This window comes from Stylophora pistillata, chromosome 3 (assembly GCF_964205215.1).
Source record: "Stylophora pistillata chromosome 3, jaStyPist1.2, whole genome shotgun sequence".
NCBI lineage: Eukaryota > Metazoa > Cnidaria > Anthozoa > Scleractinia > Pocilloporidae > Stylophora > Stylophora pistillata.
This window is the reverse complement of record NC_142521.1, coordinates 15,634,266-15,657,823: the sequence shown is the minus strand read 5'-3', so window position 1 is coordinate 15,657,823 and position 23,558 is coordinate 15,634,266. Positions and strand designations below refer to the sequence as shown.

The 23,558-nt window shown below is 38.1% G+C and overlaps 1 long non-coding RNA gene across 1 annotated transcript; it reads right to left on the bottom strand.

Moving 5' to 3' along the window:
- Window positions 1-9,407: 9,407 nt before the first annotated feature.
- Window positions 9,408-19,771, bottom strand: LOC148734707 (uncharacterized). Its single transcript, XR_015998891.1, has 3 exons — window positions 18,838-19,771; window positions 18,657-18,688; window positions 9,408-12,042 (listed from the first exon to the last, which is right to left on the bottom strand). It is a non-coding gene; the product is annotated as an uncharacterized LOC148734707 (long non-coding RNA).
- Between the last annotated feature and the right edge of the window lie 3,787 nt (window positions 19,772-23,558).

Below are 23,558 nucleotides of genomic sequence, written 5' to 3'. Positions count from 1 at the left end.
GGGAGCAGGCCGTTAAGTTGATTCGTAATAAACCCGTGATGATAAATCAGATACAATGAATATATGAAGTTCATTTATTTTGAACTGCGGTATTAAATACGTATGATGCACGATCCTTCGCAGTAGATAGCGCTATTTATGCAATAGCGAAAATCAGACCTGAAAAAAATCAGGCCTGTACGGGATTCGAACCACTGACCTCTGCGATACTAGTAAGGCGCTCTACCAATATGCCGATTCAGTCTCATTTACTTCTGGTGGGTCACGTGATCTGAATTGGGTAAACAAACAGCCGACATCTTGAATTTTCTAGACAAAGCTTGGTACGCAGTCAATAATTCTAGGCAAAATGGTCCATTATTGCTGCGTTTATGGTTGTCAAAATAATTCGATGGATAGTACAATTTCTTTTCACTCTTTTCCTAAAGGAAATAGTTTACAGAAGGTAAGAAGTTATCTTTCTCGAGCATGATCAAAATAAAATTCTTTCAGCTTGGGCAAAAGGGTTTGTTCACAGTTGTCATGGTCAAGGTAGATTCTTTCAACATTAATACACCTTGAAACATTCAAATATACTACAAAGTCACACCATTTAAGTCCTGTTAGAAGAAGCTGACCTTGGACCTGTGCATAGTATCTATCAACATGTACTCTCTTCAGGTAAAATTTGCCATTTTCCGCCTGGCAATGAAAGGTAGGGTCTTGACAAGCTTTCATCTAAAGACTTATTCCTCCATTTGAAGGGGCACTTAATCTCAAGCAGTCCAAAATGATTCTTTTCAGATGGATCAAATAATTTTCCATCAGGAGAGCCACCCAGATGTGGGAAAAGTGGATTGATAACAAGACCACTGTGAAGGTGTAGTCTGATCGTCCGGGTGAGTGTAGTCCTGAGAAGGACTGTTGTCGGTGGTAGTGACTGACGTTTCGATAACCTGTGCGGAAGTGGATTCCACACGAACTGGAATAAGAACATTCTACTGACAACAATCATTCACTTGACTCTGATGATGACTTCCGCACAGGTTGTCGAAACGTCAGTCACTACCACCGACAACAGTCCCTCTCAGGACTACACTCACCCGGACGATCAAACTACACCTTCACATGTTACCCCCTGGTTCAAACCATTTACAACAAGACCACTTTCATAAACTGTGAAGAATTTGTTAAACCTTTTTTGCATTTTTCTACAATAAATACACCTTGCCAAAGATTCATGCTGTTTGCCATGCTTTATAGATTCCACTTTTGATAAATCTTTTGGCTGGAATAAACTTCTTAGAAATGCTTCTGAAGGTTTCTTACCATTTACAGGAAATGGTATATGTGGGAAGGGTAAAACTATGTCTGGCTGATTTCCTGAAAGGAGTGTCTCACTTTCTAGTTTATTAATTGTCAAACTTACTTTTCTTTTCCTTCCATCTACAAGTTGATAAGCTAGGTAAGAACCAAGTGGCACGTTTCAAAATATAGTATTTATACTTTGTGTACTCTGCTGATCTTGAAGGAGTTACGGAAAAGGTGGTTTTCTTTCTTCTTTAGATAGAGTATATCTCATTGCTTGGATATTTCTCTCATTTTCAATTGCCTTAACTCTCTTAGCATTTGCATCATAAAGCTTGCAGTTTACTGGAGCACGTTTCCTCTTCTTTTCCTTATCTTTGCACGATTTTGCAAAAGTTGACTTCATCGCTGGCTCTGATTCGATTTTATCAGTTCGTGGTTTGTGCCACTGTTGTGACAAGCTAGTACACGTTTTGTCAGCTGGTATTTCTTTGACTTTTAAGAATGACCAATGGCAAAGCAAGTGTAAAAGGCCAAGAACATGGTTGCAGTGACCACCAGATCTAACAAATGAAATGACAAAGCAAAATGACCTTGGTTATGCTGAATCGAAGCATTCCGTCTGAAAGAATACAGCGACTTGCGACTCAAAATTGTTAACATTACTTACCCTGCTTTACAAGAACAGTTGGATTAACAACAATTTCCAGATTTGTCTAACCCTATTTTCATTGAATGTGGTTCTTCAGTTTTCCTTTGAGACCGATAACACCTGCCTTTCACCCACTGACATTGTTGTGACGAAGCCGTGTAAACATCGTGAAGGTAATTTTCGGCAAACAATTTGTAACCCTTTGGGCCCATTTCCTTTTTTCCTGTTTTCTTTGTAAAGTTAGTTATGTGTCAGAGCTCATTTTTGGTAAGTCTGATAGAGATTTTTCCCATTTGAGCTCGTTAACAGCCAAAAACCTTTCACCTTTTACAAGCAAACTAGTGACGTCCGCCATGTTCTTTGGTATGTTTACCCAATTCACGTCACGTGACAACCAATGTGTATCGGTCTATTGAGCTAACAAGCCAACTGGGAGCAGGCCGTTAAGTTGATTCGTAATAAACCCGTGATGATCAATCAGATATAATGAATATATGAAGTTCATATATTTTGAACTGGGGTATTAAATACGTATGATGCACGATCCTTCGCAGTAGATAGCGCTATTTATGCAATAGCGAAAATCAGACCTGAAAAAAATCAGGCCTGTACGGGATTCGAACCACTGACCTCTGCGATACTAGTGCAGCGCTCTACCAATTGAGCTAACAAGCCAACTGGGAGCAGGCCGTTAAGTTGATTCGTAATAAACCCGTGATGATAAATTAGATACAATGAATATATGAAGTTCATATATTTTGAACTGCGGTATTAAATACGTATGATGCACGATCCTTCGCAGTAGATAGCGCTATTTATGCAATAGCGAAAATCAGACCTGAAAAAAATCAGGCCTGTACAGGATTCGAACCACTGACCTCTGCGATACTAGTGCAGCGCTCTACCAATTGAGCTAACAAGCCAACTGGGAGCAGGCCGTTAAGTTGATTCGTAGTAAACCCGTGATGATAAATCAGGATCGTGCATCATATGTATTTAATACCCCAGTTCAAAATATATGAACTTCATATATTCATTGCAACTTCTGAAATTGTTAAAAAAGTAACATGTGAAGCATGATATAATTTTTGCTGCTTTACAACAAAGTGAGTACTTTCAAAAACTAACTTGGCACGTTTCAGTTGAGTATGGAGTTTGATCCAAAAGTTTCAATTCAAAAACAGGTCTTTTTTATGTTTCGACAACATCTTGACAAGGCCATGAGTTAATGTTGTTAGGTACTAACGTCAACCCATAACCAGAATGTGAAAAATTAGTATGCACCTAACATTCAGATATGCCTTAAGGTAATACAGTAGTGTCTTAACAGGACAAGTTTGCATCATAAAACTCTAGTGCCCTTGCACTCTAGCAAAACACACAGTAACAGTATCAGCATAGAGCACACAAAATTAATCTGTGAAGTTTAAATAGTACAATTAGGTGTTAATTACTCTACTCTTTTGCTTTCTATTGTCTAATCTATTTACTAGTAAGTACTACATTTTTTCACAGATTTAGTTTGGGCACTTATGCAAACTTGAACTCATAAGCTAAAGGATTTTGGAGAAAGGCATCCATTGTACACTTGAAGTAATTGTACGTAGTATAACCTGTGCGAGAGCTGGCTCCTCATCATCACTATCACTATTACCACAGCTGCAGTGTAAACACAATATATTACCTTTGCAATTCATGACAACCAAACCCATATACTCCCAAGGAGGTGTGAAAAAGATGGCTTTCTCAATTCTTTAAGCCCTCTTTTTCTTAGTATTCACAGGGGCCAATCCTGGATTTTCTTGGGATGCAGGGAATTTGCAACAGGGCAACGTGGTCAGATGAGGATCGGGTGGATACTCTCTGCACCCCATAGGCTAATCCACTCCTTGTTTAATTATTTCTTGCTCAATTCAATGTTATTTATATATACAGGCTATCTCATTAAGCGAAGAAAAGTACTAGAAAATCATACTATGTAATGTTATACATTAATGTTCACCTTTCATCTTCAGACAGGAGCTTGGAAGGAATGTCTTCATTCACAGGTCGTAAATCAATCATGTCATGTGGCAACTCATGTCTGTCAGGTGCACGTCCTAAGAAAGTAACATCTTGGTCCTCATTTGATTTTGATTGGAGATTCCTAGACGTGGGAAATTCTTTAAATCCCGGTTTTAAAAACACACTTCAGACATTATTAATTCCATGTGCTCACAACCCTTTAATCTAGTTCCAGTCCCCCACACGGGGTGGTGCCTGGCGCTTACAAAAACAGCAAACAAATAAGAAATCGCGTGTCCATTGATCCTAAATTAATTATCGTCTCATTGGGCAGCTCATCTCTGTCTGGTCCAAATCCTAAAAAGGTGACATCTTGGTCTTCTTTTGACATTGGTATGGGGTTTTCAACAACACCAATTTGGACCATTTTTCCCTCTACGACCATCACTGGCTCATCAGGAGCTATTGCACATGCTGGCTGAACTGAAAGCTCAAAATGTTCTGGGGTCCTTCCCAATGACCCCACCCAGTCATAGACTTCTCGCATCTTACTACTAGGTCTGAATCTCCATCCTATCATACCTTTGTCTGAATGTCGGACCCTGACCAGTATGTGCTCTTCATTAACATTTGGTTCTTCTGTGACTCTTCTTTTTCTAGCCAATCTCAGGCTTTCTCTTCTAGAATATTCTTCCTCCTTCTCCCTTTCTTTTTGTGCTTTCTTTTGATCTGCAGCAAGTGAATCATTATAGGCCTTCTCATGTAGAGATTTCAACGCATCACGCTGACATGAACTGCCTATCAATATACTCTTACTGGGGGATGATTCTTCTTGATCTTCATGCTTACATTCAGTTGTGTTTGTTTCTTGCAAGAAGTCACTTAAAGAAGGAAGTTCTTTCTCATCCTCGGAACCCTCATCATGGCCATGCGAAGTACCTTCCAACAAACTACTACTTGTTAAAAAGTCATCAACATCATCAGAGTCTCTCTCTTGCACACAGATTTTCTTAGTCATTAAGTAGAGTCTCACTCTACTTAATTTGAAGACTTTAAAGTAGGCTTCTAGAGTAAATGGCATAAAGTTTGGGCCATCTTTTATGTCAGCTATGATTTCCTCTTTGAAGTTTCCAACATTAAAAGTCATTTCACTGTCTCTACCTAACTCTGAGACACCATCAGGAAAAAACAATTTCTTGGCACACTCAAGGATATCCTCTATTGAACTTGTTGAAGTTAAGTTTACTTCTCTGCTTCCGCCACCCCTTGAATAGCGGACAGGTACATATCTGTTCTTCTTGGTATTGTAGTGCAACCACCCTAGGCTTATGTGTCTGGTACGCTTTATGGCTGGTGCATTAGGTTGAGAGCCAACGTTTTGTGAACTTGTTGAGGTGGCTTTCTTTTGCTTTGTTTTTGAGATGATGCGTTCATAGAGTTCTTTTTTCCTTTCCTCTCTTGTCTTTACTTTGTCTTTTGAAGCTTTAGGATTCAGTTGAGAATCAACAAATCTTTTTACTGCTAGCATATCTCCCTTTGCTGTTAACCCAAGGCTGATCAAGACATCATCAGTGGCATACTCAATAGCTTCATAGTCCATCTAAATAAAACAAACAGGTCCTTAAGCAAGCAGCTGAGTATAAATTTAAGTCAAAGTAAAAAGTTAATTAAATACAAAAGGCCAATTATTTCTCTGATGTGGTTCACTTTGACATGCTCATTTTGAATCAATCATAAAATTGTTTTAGCTATTCTGGTGAGCAATGCACACATTATTTTTGGGGTAAGAAACAATACTGTACTAAACTATGTTAATTCCTTTGTTTCTATTTCTAGCAACGCTATTTAGTAGTAATTAATATACTGCATATATCATGTAGCAACAATTTATCTGAGAAATTAAGTGATATAATGAAATTTACTGTTTTATGTTAACAGAGCGCATGAATTTTATCTGTGAAGCTTGAATATTTTTTACAAATAAGTTCTAAGTCATGCTAATTCCTTTGTTTTCTACTGTCTAATCAACACTATTTACAAGTAACTACTTCTGTTTCTTTGAAGGATTAGGTGTGTGCACTATATCTACCATCTGCTCAGCCACTATTACAATAACCTTACAGTTATCAATAAAAATTGAAATTAGTTCAGAGCCTCTAAATTAGATCTAAGGAAGAAACAGAGAGGAGTCATTAATCCCATGAAATACACATTAGACTAATACACATTAGTAGAAGCTAAATTCATTGGTTTTTTTTTGTGTAATTTTGACTAATACATATAGTTAAGTACAATATTATTTTATGGGTTTAATTTCTTTGCTATTAAGTAAAATTCACAGGGAAATCACTTGACTTTTCTTAATATCTCCCGAGTAAATTTTAATTTTAATTGATAAATAGAGCAGCCAAATTTTACCAACTTTTTCCTTTTTAAACTTCTGTAACACCTCATTGTTAACCTTTCTTGATTTTAAAAAGCTGCAGACCTGAAAAATATGCAATTTTGATGAAAATACGTTAAAAACCAGAAAAAGCAAAATATTTTACACAAAGTACTATATTCAGCAACGGTTCAAAATGAAATATGAATTTTTCTTTACAACAAAGTTTCAATTCTTAATCCATGCCATCTATTTTCCAACCTTCATGTAAGTTAATAGTCACGAGATCAAATTTCCCTCAGAACAAGAGTCTCGTTGGTCGAAATTAAAGTAGATTTTCGCATTAGCAAAAGCCTAATTCGATAATATGTCAATATTGCTTCTTCAGCTCTCTTGATAACAAAAAAAAGATAGTTCGAATCCCGTACAGGCCTGAATCTTTTTCAGGTCTGATTTTCACTATTGCTTAAATAGTGCTTTACTGCGAAGGATCGTGCACATATACGTTTCATAACCGCAGTTCATATATATGTATTTCATATGTTTGTTGTTTGATTTATCATCTACGGTCGAATTAATTTGATGGCCTGTTCCCAGTTGGCTTGTTAGCTCAATTGGTAGAGCGCTGCACTAGTATCGCAGAGGTCAGTGGTTCGAATCCCGTACAGGCCTGAATTTTTTTTCAGGTCTGATTTTCACTATTGCTTAAATAGTGCTTTACTGCGAAGGATCGTGCACATATACGTTTCATAACCGCAGTTCATATATATGTATTTCATATGTTTGTTGTTTGATTTATCATCTACGTGTTTATGTCGAATTAATTTGATGGCCTGCTCCCAGTTGGCTTGTTAGCTCAATTGGTAGAGCGCTGCACTAGTATCGCAGAGGTCAGTGGTTCGAATCCCGTACAGGCCTGAATTTTTTTTCAGGTCTGATTTTCACTATTGCTTAAATAGTGCTTTACTGCGAAGGATCGTGCACATATACGTTTCATAACCGCAGTTCATATATATGTATTTCATATGTTTGTTGTTTGATTTATCATCTACGGGTTTATGTCGAATTAATTTGATGGCCTGCTCCCAGTTGGCTTGTTAGCTCAATTGGTAGAGCGCTGCACTAGTATCGCAGAGGTCAGTGGTTCGAATCCCGTACAGGCCTGAATTTTTTTCAGGTCTGATTTTCACTATTGCTTAAATAGTGCTTTACTGCGAAGGATCGTGCACATATACGTTTCATAACCGCAGTTCATATATATGTATTTCATATGTTTGTTGTTTGATTTATCATCTACGGGTTTATGTCGAATTAATTTGATGGCCTGCTCCCAGTTGGCTTGTTAGCTCAATTGGTAGAGCGCTGCACTAGTATCGCAGAGGTCAGTGGTTCGAATCCCGTACAGGCCTGAATTTTTTTCAGGTCTGATTTTCACTATTGCTTAAATAGTGCTTTACTGCGAAGGATCGTGCACATATACGAAAAAAAAAAATACTGCAATCGGATCGTTTGGCAATCTGGGGGCTCTAATTCATGTGCTAGTTTAAAAAGGTATCTCTACGCCTTATATTCATAAACAATCTTTCACCTTATATAATTTAAAAACGTATCCCTACACCTTGTATTCATAAACAATCTTTCAAATATAGAGCAATAAAGTCCCTCTCATATCTTTAACCCCACTTACTAAGATAGCATAGAAATATAATTTAATTTAATCCAAAGATTACCGTCTCTTGCTCAAAAATCTAGAATGAAAGTCTTTATTTCTTGGACAATTATATTTCTATGCTATCTTAGTAAGTGGGGTTAAAGATATGAGAGGGACTTTATTGCTCTATATTTGAAAGATTGTTTATGAACATAAGGTATAGGGATACGATTTTAAACTATATTAGGTGTATAAGGTGAAAGATTGTTTATGAATATAAGGCGTAGAAAGCATAGAAATATAATTTAATTTAACCCAAAGATTACCGTCTCTTGCTCAAAAATCAAGAATAAAAGTCTTTATTTCTTGGACAATGACTCACGTTCGAAACTTGGTCCGCCATCTTGCTATGGATGTGACCACGTGCTAATGGTCGTGGGGCCATGGGAGCTAGTAATAAAATTATCGCGCGATAATATTATCTATCGCGCGATAAGTTGTTCTATCGCGCGATAAGTTGTTCTATCGCGCGATAAGTTGTTCTATCGCGCGATAAGTTTATCTATCGCGCGATAATTTTGACTGCAATTTTTTTGAATGAATGGACTTAGCAAAACTTATCGCGCGATAAAGTCATGAAATTTTTGTAGGTGGAGGGCCCTTGAGAGCCACCGTAGAAAAGGTATTTTCATGCTTACAGCAATTGGACTTATTATCCCCAATGGGTCTAATGACCAACCAATATGCTAAATACTTTCCGTTTTGTGGCTTCCAAGCCCCTTGCCTTGTTGGCCGTATGCGCAAGGTTAAAATGGACTGTGTCACTTTCACGATTCCGCCACGCTAGTTTTCCCCTTTTATTCCACTTCGGGGATCCCTGTCCTTCAGTCTGGCTACATCCCGTTTTTCGCACTGGTCTCACCCGAGCCAATTTTCTCCCCCAACTCAGGGCCATTGGTTTTCCATTTCTGTAGTTTAAATCCCCCTTGGCTCTTTCTGTGGCATTTCAGTACAGGGTAAACGCTTTGTCGGTCGTACGATCTCCCGACACTAAATCGTCGACATGAAAACCTCCACCATTTTTTTACCAAATTCAGGATCTATCTCGGGAAAGGTGGGTAAATGGTGTCTTAGTATCCCATTTGATAGAAAGGGCGTCGCATTCATCCCGAAGATGAAACGACAAAAGCTGCGCACGATAATGCTCAAATTGTGGTAACGCACGTCTTCCACCCACATAAACCTCAAAAAGTCACGATCCCTTGTGTCTACCTCTATATTCAAGAAGTGTTTCTCTATATCCCCCACTAGTGCGATCCTATTTCCCCTGAACCTCGCGTTTATATCGAACAACAAGGGGGTTTCATGATGGCCCAACTTGCAAGCAATCATTTAGGAAGTCCCACTTCGTGGGTCGTGGCTGACTCTTCTAATTCCGTCACCCTCACGAAGACGCCTGAACTAAGCTGTTCACGGATGATGGAATCGTATTCTTGTAACACCTCTGGTTCCTTTCTCGACCTTCTTAATTGGCTTTTCTTGTGCGAGAGACTATTGCCTTAATTTGATTTTATCAGCTAAGTTGAAATTGTACCCCCAACGAAGCAGCGCCACAGTTTCTTTGGAAACTTAGCCCCTTTATTGCCGTAATAATAATATTGAGCTTTATTTAACCAGGGAACACCATTCAGCAGTCTGTTCTCTCAGGTGTCCCTGACATAAATAAATACAATAGAAAAATAATGAACAATTATTCCACGAGCGCGCGTTGGATGTGAGATGATAGATAGCCAACGAGGCGCTATGATCATCTCATCCAACAAGCACGGGTGGACTAATTGTTTTATTAAAAACGTTAAATTAAATTATGAAATTTTATTAAAATTTTAGCTCCCTTTTAATTTTAAGCTGACGTGTACGCTTACCATATTTGTAGATTATGGTATATTGGTTCATATACCATAATGGCTAAGCCAATAAAAATTCTTTAATCGCATTATCCAATGATCCAGATTTTAATAATGTACAATTTACAACAATAAATATAAACATAAATTATGAACACCTCAAAGCTATGAAATTAAGACAATTAAATGGTTACAATAACATTGCGCTGATTTGCCTTTTAAAACTTGACACAAGTAATGGTAAAGTAAATGATTAAATGATTACAATAATATTTCGCTAATTTGTCTTTTAAAGCTTGACACAGAATCAGAGTTTTGGATATTCTTAGAAAAGGTGATACTTGTGTACTTAAAAGTCCGTTTCATGTATTAAGTTCTTGGTTTAGGTACATTGCTCAGTAGACTGTCGTGATCTTGTTTTCAAGGCAACTTAACTGAATACCTCCCGTTTCTAAATTCTATGTCGTCCTTGAGTGTTTCGTGCACCTCATCGTTTATCTTTCTTCCCAGACTATCTAAATCCCACACTTAACTAACTTCGCTATCTAAGCTGACTCTGTCTACTGCTACGCTGTCTTGTGCTATAAAATGGACCGAAACTTCCTGTTTACTCTCTATCTCTTCCTTTTAGGGGCCTTGCAACACCCATCTCAACTACAAATTAAGTCATGCCAATCTAGGTTTTACCTAGTTTCGGAGAGCATTTCCGTCGAATAGCAGATAAATAGAATTAATATCTTGTAACAAGGTCAGATCTTGGTCGACTGAATGTAAAACTACTGATATTGTAGGGATCGTAAGTAAACGCAAGAAACCAGAAAGATGCAGTGCTATTAATTACCGAACCAGTACACCGCAGAGTAATGACAATAACAACAACTTTATTTATATGGCGCTCATATCCTTTGCTCAAGGCGCTTTACAATCATAAAAAAAACATTATTAATGAATATTTACAAATTTACAACCAAATCTTATTATATGATACTTTTAAAGACATAGCTAAAATCCGCAATGATTAAAAGAGATAAATTAAAACTAAAGCAATATATATATATAAATCTATAGAAATAATGATCTTTTATTTACTAAATTTAGTAAACAAGTACGTCTCAAGTGCTCAGAGAGTTTCCTTAACGCTGTTATTTCACTGCGGCTTGAACGATTAATTAACAACTATTCACCGAAGTGGAGGTGGTTAGTGGTGGATATTTACCGAGCCGCGAAGGAGCGAGGTAAATATCCACCGCTAACCACCGACACTGAGGTGACTAGTTGTCTTAGTATATACTAAAACCGTGAGATAATATACACCACCGTCGTTAATTTGAGTGATTTCTTCGCTTGTCACGGATGCAGACCGGGACGCCATTTTTTTCCCGAGTTGCTCGGAGGTAAATAGCAAAGGATATTCGGAGTTTGACTAGCCAATCAGAGCGCACCTTCAACGCTATCCACTGTTTTATTATATACTAACACTCTTCGACTTACTAAACCTTTAAGTACAAATTAGGCCGGTTCACCAACTCAAAGATTGTAAAATACCATAGGAAAATGGTTAAAACTGTCTTACAATTTAGGTAGAAAACTCATGGCCTCGTGGCCGCAGTGAAGAGACCAAAGACCACGCATGCGTACAATTAACACAGGAAACTAGAGGAAATAACATAGGAACCCCATGGAGGTTACAAACGCAGTGGAGAACTTTCAACACCATGCCTAGTTTTTTTTTTTTTTTTTTTGGTTTTAAGCAGCAGTTTTTGACGAATTAGTGACATGCCATGGCTGCACCCCTGGTTTCATGAGTCACGCCACCTTTTATAAGTCTCACCACCCTCGATTGCTTCTATCTACCTTACCTTCAGCTCTGCAAAACAAACTCTCTTTGGGTTTGCCTTGTATTTAAGGGATCCTTTTGACTAAAATCGGCGCCCAACAAAGTCCACTCGTAGAGAAATGAGCATTGTAAGACGATACTTGAGCCTCGTAAGTGATTATTTGAGACCCAGTGTAAAAACAGAGAGCACTGTAGACTGGTGTACCTATTGGGTGCCTATTTTCCTTTCTTCTTGTCGTTGTTCTCGCCTCTTGTGGTTGCATAGTCCCTTCTCTACTTAACGTGCTACTTGTGTCACGTGATGATGAACTGATCTCCCTTCTGGAAAGAGTAATAAGTTCATTTAACACTCCCTAAAAGGGTTTTTCAGTGAACAGTGCAAGACAATAAGAATAAAAGATAAACATGTATAGTAAAAAATATAAAACTACATGTTAAAACAACCGATTCAACATCCTTGATTTTAAAGTTTTCTTAAAGTTAGTGAGGTCTTAAAACAGTTTCAAATCACTGTCTAGCGAGTTCCATAATTTTACCGTCCTATTGTGAAACGATCTCTGACCAGCAGTGGTTTTAAATAAAGGAATATTAAGTTGTTGGGAATTTCTTGTTATTCGGTCAGATATCTGCCATCTTGTGGCAAACTGTGACATCAGATTGGTCGGGGTACGGTTCGTCATGGACCTGATTGCGAGAATAGCATCTCGGAAGTAAACCTGCTTTTTTACGGGGAGCCACTCCAATTTCTTAATTGATGGAGTTATGTGTTCAAATTTCTTTGCACCACTAACTATCCGAGCTGGGAAAGTTCTGAACAATTTGTAGTTTTTGCATATTGGTGGCAGAGGTGTTATACCAAACTGAAGAGCATTGGTATAATTTGCTGAAAACAAGCGCATTTATGATGCTCACTGATAGGTTGGAGTTAAATGCGTGCTTTGCCCGACTGATCTGAGCTAATATACTCATGCAAGATGAGACTGTCACTGAGATGTGATTGTTAAATGACAAAGTAGGATCGAATGTCCACCCACGGCATTTAAAGGACTCTGAGGGCGTGAGTTCCTTTCCGAGCAACGAAAGCTTAAAATCGGGCAATCTTCGACTCATCGGGCCGCTACTAAAGAGCATGAGCTTTGTCTTTTCGGGGTCACGGAGCAGAAGACAATTATCAAAACACCAATTTTGGATTAGATGTAAATCATTATGGGTGATGTCCTTTGCTTTGTCAGCATCCCCAACCCTAAAAGACAAAAGAAGTTTAGTATCATCAACATAGCACTCGGTTGAGCATTTCTGACTGACTGCTGGTAACTCATTTACATAGATACTGAACAATAGAGCTCCGAGTACGCTGCCTTGAGGAGGACACCGCAAACAGTGGGAAGAGCGTCTGACAGCGTTGAGTTTATGCGAACTACCTGAGATATCTGCGATAGGTAGCTACAAAACCATGTTAACGCAGATGAGGAGAGACCAATGTTCTTGAGTTTATTTAATAGGATTTCATGTTTGATACTGTCGAAGGCCTTGCTCACATCTAGATACAGTACTGCAGTAGCTTTAGTCTGATCAATCGCTCGTAAGATGCATCTGTAGAGGACACCAATGAAGTTTCAGTTATGTGCCACTTTTTATTTCCACTTTGATTGAATGCAAGTCTTTGCTTTTCTGTCAAGTATGATGTGAGTTGGTCGAGCGCAACTTTTTCACATTCGTCGGCGAGTGATTGAATTTTGTCAAGTGTTGTTTTTCCAACAGAAGTGAAGAATCGATTGAATTCATTTGCCATAGTCTTGACATCTTTACAAAAGATTTTTGCGCTCGCTGATTTCTTAGGTATGCACGATCGTATGGTCTTCCACATAGTGTAAGTATCATTTGCATTTTGACTGATTTGGTCTTCCACAAAAGTCTCTAGAGCGAGTCGTAATTCTCGTTTCACTTCGTTTCTAAAATTCTTATAGCCCGACCAGAGGGCGGGATCATTCGTTCGCCTTGCTAGTTTTTGCCAATGATCTCTGGTTCTCATTAACGCATGAATGTTATCATTAATAAATAGACAGGGGTGAGTTCTCACTTTGACGGTTTTTACGGGCCCATGCTGGTTGAAAAAAGTATTAAAAGCGTTCAATTTGTCTTCAACATCGTCAAAAGTACCTATAAGTTACCAGGGGGCATTTGAAATATCCTTAAGAAATGCTACTTTGTCGTAATTTTTGAAGCTCCTCGTTGTAATGTAAATAGGCTTGGTACGAGGTTTCTTCAGGTTTAGAGTCGCAATGATAAGTTCGTGGTCGCAAACCATGACGGCTACGGCAACGAGAACGTGGAAAACAATAGATCTAATTGGCAGAACAACAGCCTAGCACGTGCGTTTTAAAACTTTGTACATTTCTTAGCCGTCCTTTGCAAAACAACAACGTGAAATCACCAAAATTTGCGTCGTCTGCGAAGCGAAACCGCGGCGGCAAATTCTATTAATTTACAATTGGAATTCAACGCTACTTTTATGCGTTATGTTGAGTTTGAGGTCTGGCGCCCTATGAGACGGTAAACACATGCAGTCATTTTCGAAATTCTAACTAAAAGTAGAAACTCATTTTTTAATCGAAGTCTACCGTGGCGTTGCCGTCCTGACTGCTTCAAGTCCCCATTGAGTGAGCCACTACTTTCGCTTCCATGACAGGATGTTTGTTGTTAGTGAGTATCACATCCAGTAAACTCGCGTAGTTCTGAGTTATCCTCGTTGGTTCGTTAATAACCTGTGTGAGGTCGAAGCAGTTGTAAAAGTCTAATACTGCCGTCGGTTTAGGTCATGCACCACAAAAAACAGGAATGTAAATGTCATGGCTGAGGTGAGCGTGAAGCTGAAGTCAGTCTCGAAGCAGGTGACGGGTACATCATTGGTACGATTGGCCGTACAGATAATAAATGACTTGATTTGTACTTGATTTGTACTTTCCTGTATCCCCAGTCCAGTATCCGATATGATACTTCAGCAAGTTTGACTCATTTAAAGCTGTTATTTACATATGCACAAACGCCTCCTCCGATCTTATAGTTTCAGTCTAATCTAAACAAGGAAAATCCAGGGAATTCGACCTCTAAATCGGAGACGGGGTCCATCAACCAGGACTCTGAAATGGTGAAGATATCCAGTTTATGCTCCTTCGCCAAATCTTTTGCCAGGATGGTAGTGCTCTTTGTTCTTCAGCGAGCGAGCATTCAAATGTGCGATGTTAATATTTTGTTGCTTTCGCTTTATTCCTGTCTTTGTACCATTGCCATTGCCATTAATCATACCAGGATTTAGTTCCACATCTCCAGAAAGTATATTTCTCCTCGTAGAATAAATGGCCAAGGAATTAGGATAATATTGGGAGCTTCGTTTTCGAGAAAAAGGTCTCCTAAAACCTGTGGAAGTTGTGTTTTGGGTAGATTTTGCAACCGCTGTTACAGATCTGTGCTTATTGCACGCAAAACCGACCGACTCTTCTTCCATGGATCAATTTCTCAGATCATCTGCTGATGTGGAAGACGTCGGGGTACAGCTTGGTTCATTATTGATAGCAAACGCCTTTTTCTTAGTTCAAAAGTTACGCAGTGGTCTCGTCGGCAGCGCTTGAGCAAATGCCTAAACCGACTGTAAGGATATGTTGAGGCGACTCTGAAGGAAATTTTTTGAAGTGAAGCATGCGCATATAGCACCAATATGGCTCCTCTCACTAAAAAATCTTCCAAATAGTGTTTTTGTTTAACTTTGTTTATAGAGTCATGAGGTACGGCGGTGCTTTTACCTTTCGAAGTAAAAGGTCAGTGTGGGAGGGTTTTAAAAACTCTGCCACTCCACAGTAGAAAGAAAAGAAACAATCCCTGTTTAAAAGTTGCTAAGCTTCAGTAACTTGGTTTTCTGGATTTGGTCTGTTCATTACTACTGGAGTTCAACAGTCATAACATTTTGGGAACTGAATAAGATAGTCGATCTCAACAAGTGCAGAAGATTTCATCGAAGAACTTGACCAACTATTAACGTTTAGTAGTCATTGTTGTTGTTATTTTTTTCAATAAAAAGTAGTGACAACAAAATACAATAAAAATATTATTGTAAACTCCCCATGGGGGCTTTTCAGAGACAGATATTAATAATACAGATAATCAAAAATACTAAAAAATTGTCAATAAACTATTAAGAAACTATTTCCATACAAAATTTATGACATTAAAAATTGATTGAGATAATTAAAAAATGCTCAAAAATTATCAATAAACTATTAAGAAACTATTTGCATATAAAATTTATGACATTAAAAATTGATTTAAGGAGGCTCGAAAGGGTTTTCCACAATTAATAGCAAGTGCCAATCAGTAAAAGATATCAGGACTGTCAAACCTATCATCGGGATAATGACTTGACATATGCTTAACACTATGTTAGAGCAATCTTTTAAGGGGGCTCGTCAGGCATCATCTGTTGCCATGACAACAGTACAGTAGTGCTAAAAGACCTTTTAAAATTCAGTTTTTGAAGGATATCTCAAAAACCAAGTCGGTGACCTAGTTTTTTTTTTTCAAATTTATTTAACATCATCACATTCTCTATCTGTATACGTGATATAAAAAAAAAAACTAACTTGTAGAACTTGAATTATATAGGAAAATGCTGTTTTAAAATGTAAAAAATTTTCCAGTGGATAAATTTTTGAAACATTTTCTTCGGGAATGCGTAATGATGAAAATAATTTGTAAACAAAAAATCAGGGTAGGTCACCATACTAATTTTCGAGATATTAGTTCATCAACTTAGCAAGCTTTATTTCCGGTTTTTACAATTTTAGCTCACACTTTTATATCCGGTCACGCGCTTTAAACGATACCGCTGACTCCAAGGCTCATTTTCGCGAGGATGAGTTCGTGTCCGCGCGATTAATCGGTGGATGCCCTCAGCGCGGAAAAAATCGTACATCCTGAAGATGGATTCACATTGTTTCGTGATTTTACACATTCTTGAAAAATAAGTCATCATTTGAGACTCAGACTGCTTACCGTTACGACAGTTGGAAATGTAAGAACATTCCGGAGAGAATTCTATTGCGGAATTCGAGATATGATGACAAGTTGATTTTGAAGGTGGCGCCAATGCCAGTACAACATTGAGACCGTTAATGTTGAGTTTCTCGTACAGAGATTGTAGTGTAACTTAAGACAAACCAGCCTCTGCCAGCTTCTGGACCATGTTTGTCGAAAGATGAAGCTTTCCATCGGACGTCTGGATGGTATCCTGTCGTTGTTCCGAGAAGATGGCTTGATCGAAGGCCTCATTCGGCGATGCACATTTACCATGATTGACCGTATAACTGTTGGCGTGCAATTTCAAGTGGAGGAGTGAAAAAAATTCGGAGTTAAAATAATTTGCTTTGACGTCTTCCAGATTGTCATGAGCGCCAAACTAAGCGGAAGTCAGGGATTCATATACAACAGTAATTTGTTGGTCGTCACAGATTTCGCGAATTTCCATATTTTTCAAGGTACTAGAGGTATGAACAAGCCTTGGCTTCATTTTCCTTTTTTTCTCTTTGCCACTGTCATGGCCGTGAACTTTCATTATTCCGTTTTAAATGGAAAACAAAACAAATTTTGCAATGCTTTCTTAAAAAATGCGAGTTTGCATTTTCGTAGTTGTAATTTACAGTTTATCGAGTGAAATATCAACAACCTTTCTCACAAGTTTAAGATGAATATTTTATTTTAATTTTACCGTTTCTGGTTGAATTAGAATTAAAGTCTCATCTACATTTTTACGATCTCTTGTTTACTGAAAATTTTTTTTTTTTTTTTTTTTATAGCAACATTTACACTTCTCCATTTCCGTTCATAAAACATACTGTCAATGTTTACCACCCTGGATCCAACAATGATTTCATTTTGCTTTTCATCTTCCGGTGAGTTGTTTAGGAAAGTTCTCGGTCATTTCATTTTATTAGGAATCAAATTCAATACGAAACAAATCGTAGCACTCAGAGGTATCCACTTAAATTTTTCGCGGAACAAAGTAAGACGTACCGAATACACTCGTCGCGACTTTATTGATGGGGTGTTGACTACTTCATCATCCTCCTTTAGCTCGTTAAATAAACTTTTTTTGACCACTTTCGGCAAAAGTCCTGCCATCCAAACATTTTCCTACCTACTTTCAAGAAGTAAACTTTCCATTTTTGTTTCTCAAACAACCACTTCCGCTGGAAACAATAGAGGATCCCCGCAATTTTGAAACGCTCATGGCGGCCATGTTTGTTTACAACTCGGCCGCGGATCTGATCGCGCGCGCCATCGCTTATTTCTCTCGCGAGTAATTTGCTTGCGTGTATCTTGGAATTCATTCTCCGCACGGTCAAAAAAACCTTTTCGAGCCTCCTTAAAAGGAACGCTTTCATTTTATGTTTGAAAATGATAAGAGGTTCACTTAATTTAAAATGGGGTTTTAAGGCATTCCACAATGTTACAAAGGCTGATAGTTTCGAAAGAAACTGTTTGGGGCTGCGTCGGTGGGAGTAACGAAATAATTTGGATATATCAACAAAGTTGAAATGGTAAATTGACCACCGTAACGATTACAAAAGCTGACGTTTCGAGCGTTAGTCCTTCGTCGGAGCGCATAGAGGAATTGTGGGTTGTGTGTGCTTTCAAAGGCAGAAAATGGAGCTACGTTATTCTGCCTTTAAAGGCCCATTTCCATCCGAGATTTTTTGCAGTCGTTTGTTTTTGTTTTGGAGTCGCGCTATTGTTAAATGGCGAACTCTGATAGTCATTCACAAACACTATTAAAAAGAAAAACAAAGATTTGGTGAAGAACACAGTGAACGAATTTGCAGCTGAATATTTGAGACTGAAAAATCATAAATCGTGTCTGTGTATAAAACTTGTACAAAGCTTACCTAATGTTGAAGGAAATTGTTCGGCTTCAACACTAAATAAAATATAAACAAATAACCAATATTGGCCAAAACTGATTTACTTTACGCATTTCAATCATAGAATAATGACTTGTACAAATGAGATCGCTTACATACATATTTCAGGATCTCAACTAAAAATCAGTCAAATAATTATTTTCACCTCGAAAAAATCTCCTCAGAGTCTCTAGTTACATCGTAGGAACAATGCAATAACATTTCTTCAAAAGCGCTGTCTGTAGTGTTACCGAAACCCATGGTTGTTTTCCTTGCCCTCCTTAAATCATACACAGACTCTCGAAGTCGAATAACCTTTGCCGAGCCGGGCAGACTCGGCCTTCCTCTAGACCGCTTCTTCGTCGGCATCAACTTTTCAAATGACGTTTTTCACCGTCATACATGTGAGAATTAAAAACTATTTACTGATATGGATACTACGATAGTTTGTTGTTCGCACATGATTCAAGATGGAACTTTGAAAGCCCTAATTAGTAAGATGGAAGAAGATGTCAAAGCGATTCCGCAACTACAAGGAAAATAGCGTATTTTTCATATATGAAAAATGATCCGGGCGCGCAAGGCATCTCGGTTGGAAATGGGCCTTTCAAAGCACACACAACCCACAATTCCTCTATTCGCTCCGACGAAGGGCTAACGCTCGAAACGTCAGCTTTTGTAATCGTTACGGTGGCCAATTTACCATTTCAACTTTGTTGATATATCAAATTAATTAAATTGCCTTCGCAACACTTAAGAGTCGAAAACGAACCACTTATCATTCGTCAAGTGTGTAATTTCCTTCAATAAAAGCAAAATGTTTTACCGTCTGCCTTTTTGCAGTACACTAAATTCGAACATTTACAAAAAGGCACCAAAGATGTTAATCTGTCGATCAATTTTCTCTTATCTTACCGAGAAAAAAATTACGACAGTTTTAATGTGCGGTTTACTAAAGGACTGCTTACATATCTTGACAAGAAGGGATTGAATGTATTATCGTGAGTTGAAGTAGATAAGCCAATAGCAAATACATTTTTCCTGTATTCGCATGCAGCTGCTAATTTTTTCGAGCTTATTTGAATTTCCCCAACCAGTGGAAACGACATTGAATAAAGGTTATTTGTTTTGCTGGTGACAGTGTGTCACCTGGAGATGGCATATACGACAAAAAATTTGCATCTGAGGAAAAGTGAAAAATAATTACAATTTACTTCTTTTCCCCTGAGATTAAAAAAATTTAGCAAGTGTCAAACTCTAATTTGAAGATCGGTATCATAAATTTTTTTTTCTTACCACATTCAATGCCAGATTTTCTAACTGCAGAGAAGGTAAGCATCCTGATGTTGCTGTGAATAATAAAAACTGAATTTAGATATGTTTCACCTTATGACTAATGAAATATTTATAAAACTGCAGTTAGGAATTTTCCGTATTGTCAGTTATGACTGTGATAATGACGTGTAGCCCTTTCCAGCGGCTTCAAGACGACAACATCTCATATTATCGACATTAATTTTAACCACATGATTTTAAGGCAAAGGGGACTTTTTAAGTTTTGTTATCAAAGATGGTAGAAGCAAAACTTATTGTACTTGCGGTTGTCAATTCTTTATTCAGTGCGTTTGGAAGTATCATGAATTTAGTGGTTGTTTTTGTCATCGTTAGCGATCGAAACCTGCAAAAAGGGCTAAATCTTCTGATCTTAAACCTTTGTGCAGCAGACTTAATGAACTGTGCGATTTCGCAACCGATATATGTGCACGCTGTTCTAAACTTTGGTGAGACAAGCACGACGTTTATAAAGGCTTTTACGATAGTCGCTTCTATCACTCTGCACGCTTCCACCATGAATCTACTGGCCATGACAATCCACCGAATGAGAGCACTTTCCCGCCCTTTTTCGTATCTTTTTATGTCGAAGCAGCAAGTTGCGATCGCAGTCACCCTGGTTTGGGTAATGTCGGTCCTGGTGGGTGTGTTTTTCGCCACGGACAGTGGCAAACTTGTCGCGGCGTATTTTCATTTGGCAATTACATTAGCGTGGATTGCTGGCTACGTCGGCCTTTTCTGTTTGGTCAAAAGGCACAGAGCAAGAATTGTTTCATTGGAAGGCTCCCCCACTACACAGTTACAAACTGCTAGTCTCGAATATGAGAGCGAATCCGTAAAAACCTCGGCCATTTTAGTGGCTTCCTCGTTGATCTGTTTCTTCCCGGATATTGTGTTGGATTTTATGGGACGTGCAGACGAGAGCAGAATGTCTTGGGGATATACCATTTTGTTTATGAGCTCATCCTTAAACCCATGCTTAATCATCTGGCGTAGCCAACAGTTTCAGGCTGTACTTACCAAGATGTTGCGGGACGTTCGGCAGTGGCGAGGTTTTATGCAATGATAGACTGGAGTGTGCCGTTTGTAAAGCTTTCATCAAATAGTCCTTGAAAACAAGTCGATGCTATGAGTTTAGTAACGCTTTGCTCGTGACTGTCGAACTTATCCATGATAAGTCCCCTAGGGAAAAATAGACATTAAGTAACGAAGGAAAGGCTTTCAAGGTAGTTTTTTTTGGTTGCGGTGAAGCATCTACTGAGTCATCCTTGTGTGAATATTTGGTTTAAAAAAAGAAAATCGAAAACCGATCTTTGCATCTTTGTTACTCAAACAGGTGGAATTAGAGATTAATCGAACAATTTAGCTGGTTTAGAAATTTTTAGAAAGAGGAACTAAACTTCATTTCACTTGAGCGAACTGTTCTCGAAAAGGATGATTTCTTAAATATAAAGTAGAATTTCTCACCGTTACTAATTTGTACAAAATGCGAAAGTCACATCAAGTCACCTAAAATATTCTATGTAAACACTGGCATGAAAAAACTAGATTCTAAAAAACGTTTTTAAGTCGTTTTTCCCTCAACAAACCGATGACTTCCAATGGTTTCTGTTTCAAAAGAATCTGAAAGCATATGGCAACGACAAAAATCACTTTTAAAACCGGTCGCTTCTCTCTGCATAAAGAATATAAAAGTTATGAGCTTTAAGAAATAACCATCATCTGTATGCAGCTGTATGAGCTTTATGAAAATAACCGTCATCTGTATGCAGCTCGAGTCGCGTCGCTTATGCAGGCAAACTTTTAGTCGCATGTACATCATGAAAGACATCCATTTGGCTGGTTTATGGAGTCAGTTGCTCCTTTTATCTTCGTTTCCCTAAAATTAAACGGGTCGCAGAGCAAAGACTGACCTCCACAAGTGTTTGGGGAAAATCAACGAAGAAGGAGAAAGAAAGAAAACCCTTGGTGTTGAGATATTTCAACCTGCGCCAGAATACCTCATTTTCGACGCAGTATTGCTTTTAGTCCCAGAAAATCGACCTTCGATTTCTAAGGAAAAAAGAGAGGGGAATTGTATATTAATTATAGATAATTATTCAACAAGGCTCGTTAAACAATCTACTGTATGCTGCAGCCGCTGAATTTAAGACAGCGTGGCAGTTTTGTGTTAAGTCACTCCAGTCATGTGATACCTTGTAATATATCTGTTCTGGACATTTTTAAATCGCACAATTCCTTTCTGTTTTTGTTCGAACGTTTAATCAAAAAGGTATCAGCCTTCACAAAGATAAAAATTTGCGTTCTTTCGCAGCTTTTCTAGTCGCCTGAGTTATTTGAAAACTACTCAATCAAAAGGTTTGGAGACCTACTTAATAAAATTGAGTCTGCTGAAATCGGTTTGTTTTGCCGAAGACAAGAAACGAGGCATTGGCGCTCACTAGAGCTGTTGCTAAAGTTATAGTGTCTACTGTATAACAATTAAAGCTTAACTGAAACTGATTGTTCCAAAAAGAAACTTATCATAAATTACAGTGTAAGATTTCGCTCTCTTCTATCGAAGCCCCCATGAAGATTCAAAGACTTCACAACTTAATCATAATTAGTCTACACCGCTCTCACATATTTGACTGTTCATTAAGATTATATGTGATGTATATGCGTTATTAATCAAAAGTGAGGTCAAGATGGCTGGATAATGATTGGCCGACTTCGATTTTTGCATTTTTATGGACCGAGACGAAGTCGAGGTCCATAAAAATGCGAAAAAAGAACGAGGCTAATATCTAGCCATCTTGACCAAACAAGCTTGGTTTATAAAGGATTTATTATATTGGAAAAAGATTTCGCTTTAATTTAATAAGAATTAGAATGACTTGTTTGCTTTGAGAGCCGGGAAAAAATCAACTGTATTTGTAGCACAACAAACTCACGAGAATCGTTTCTGTTTTCTTTGTTTTGACTATCTTCTGCCGCTTTTTGCGCTTCCATCGTCGAAATTGTCCAAGAATTACGAACGTAGTTCTAATTCTATTTTTTTCTTGCGCGGGATCAATGCGGGCAATCCCGAGCGGGCAAGATGGGCCCTTCTCGCCCGCTCGGGTAGCCAATGAGAACATGGGATTCGCTTCATCTTGCTCACGGGCGCTGCGAGTGGTGTCATGAATTATCATTATTATTATTATTATTACTTAGCTAGCAGCACACGCGGGCTAGATGAAGCGAATCCTGTGTTCTGATTGGCTGCCCGAGCGTTCAAATTAATAATAATAATAATAAAGTCTTTATTCCCTAAAAGATAAAAATACATAACTTTTGTTACAAATAACTATAAGAAATTTTAAAAAGGCAAAAAGTAAGAATTAAAAATCTAGTATATTACATAAGTAATTCATATTTTAAAACTAAGAGGTAAATAAAGGAGTTTTTCAAATGTATAGTGTTAATCTTAGGCTTAGAACAAGGTCCTTTGGTAAGATTGTGACTGGACGGTTTAACACGAGGCATAATGGGTAAAAGTGGATGTCCTTTAGCATTAGAAACTTTTTTTAAAAT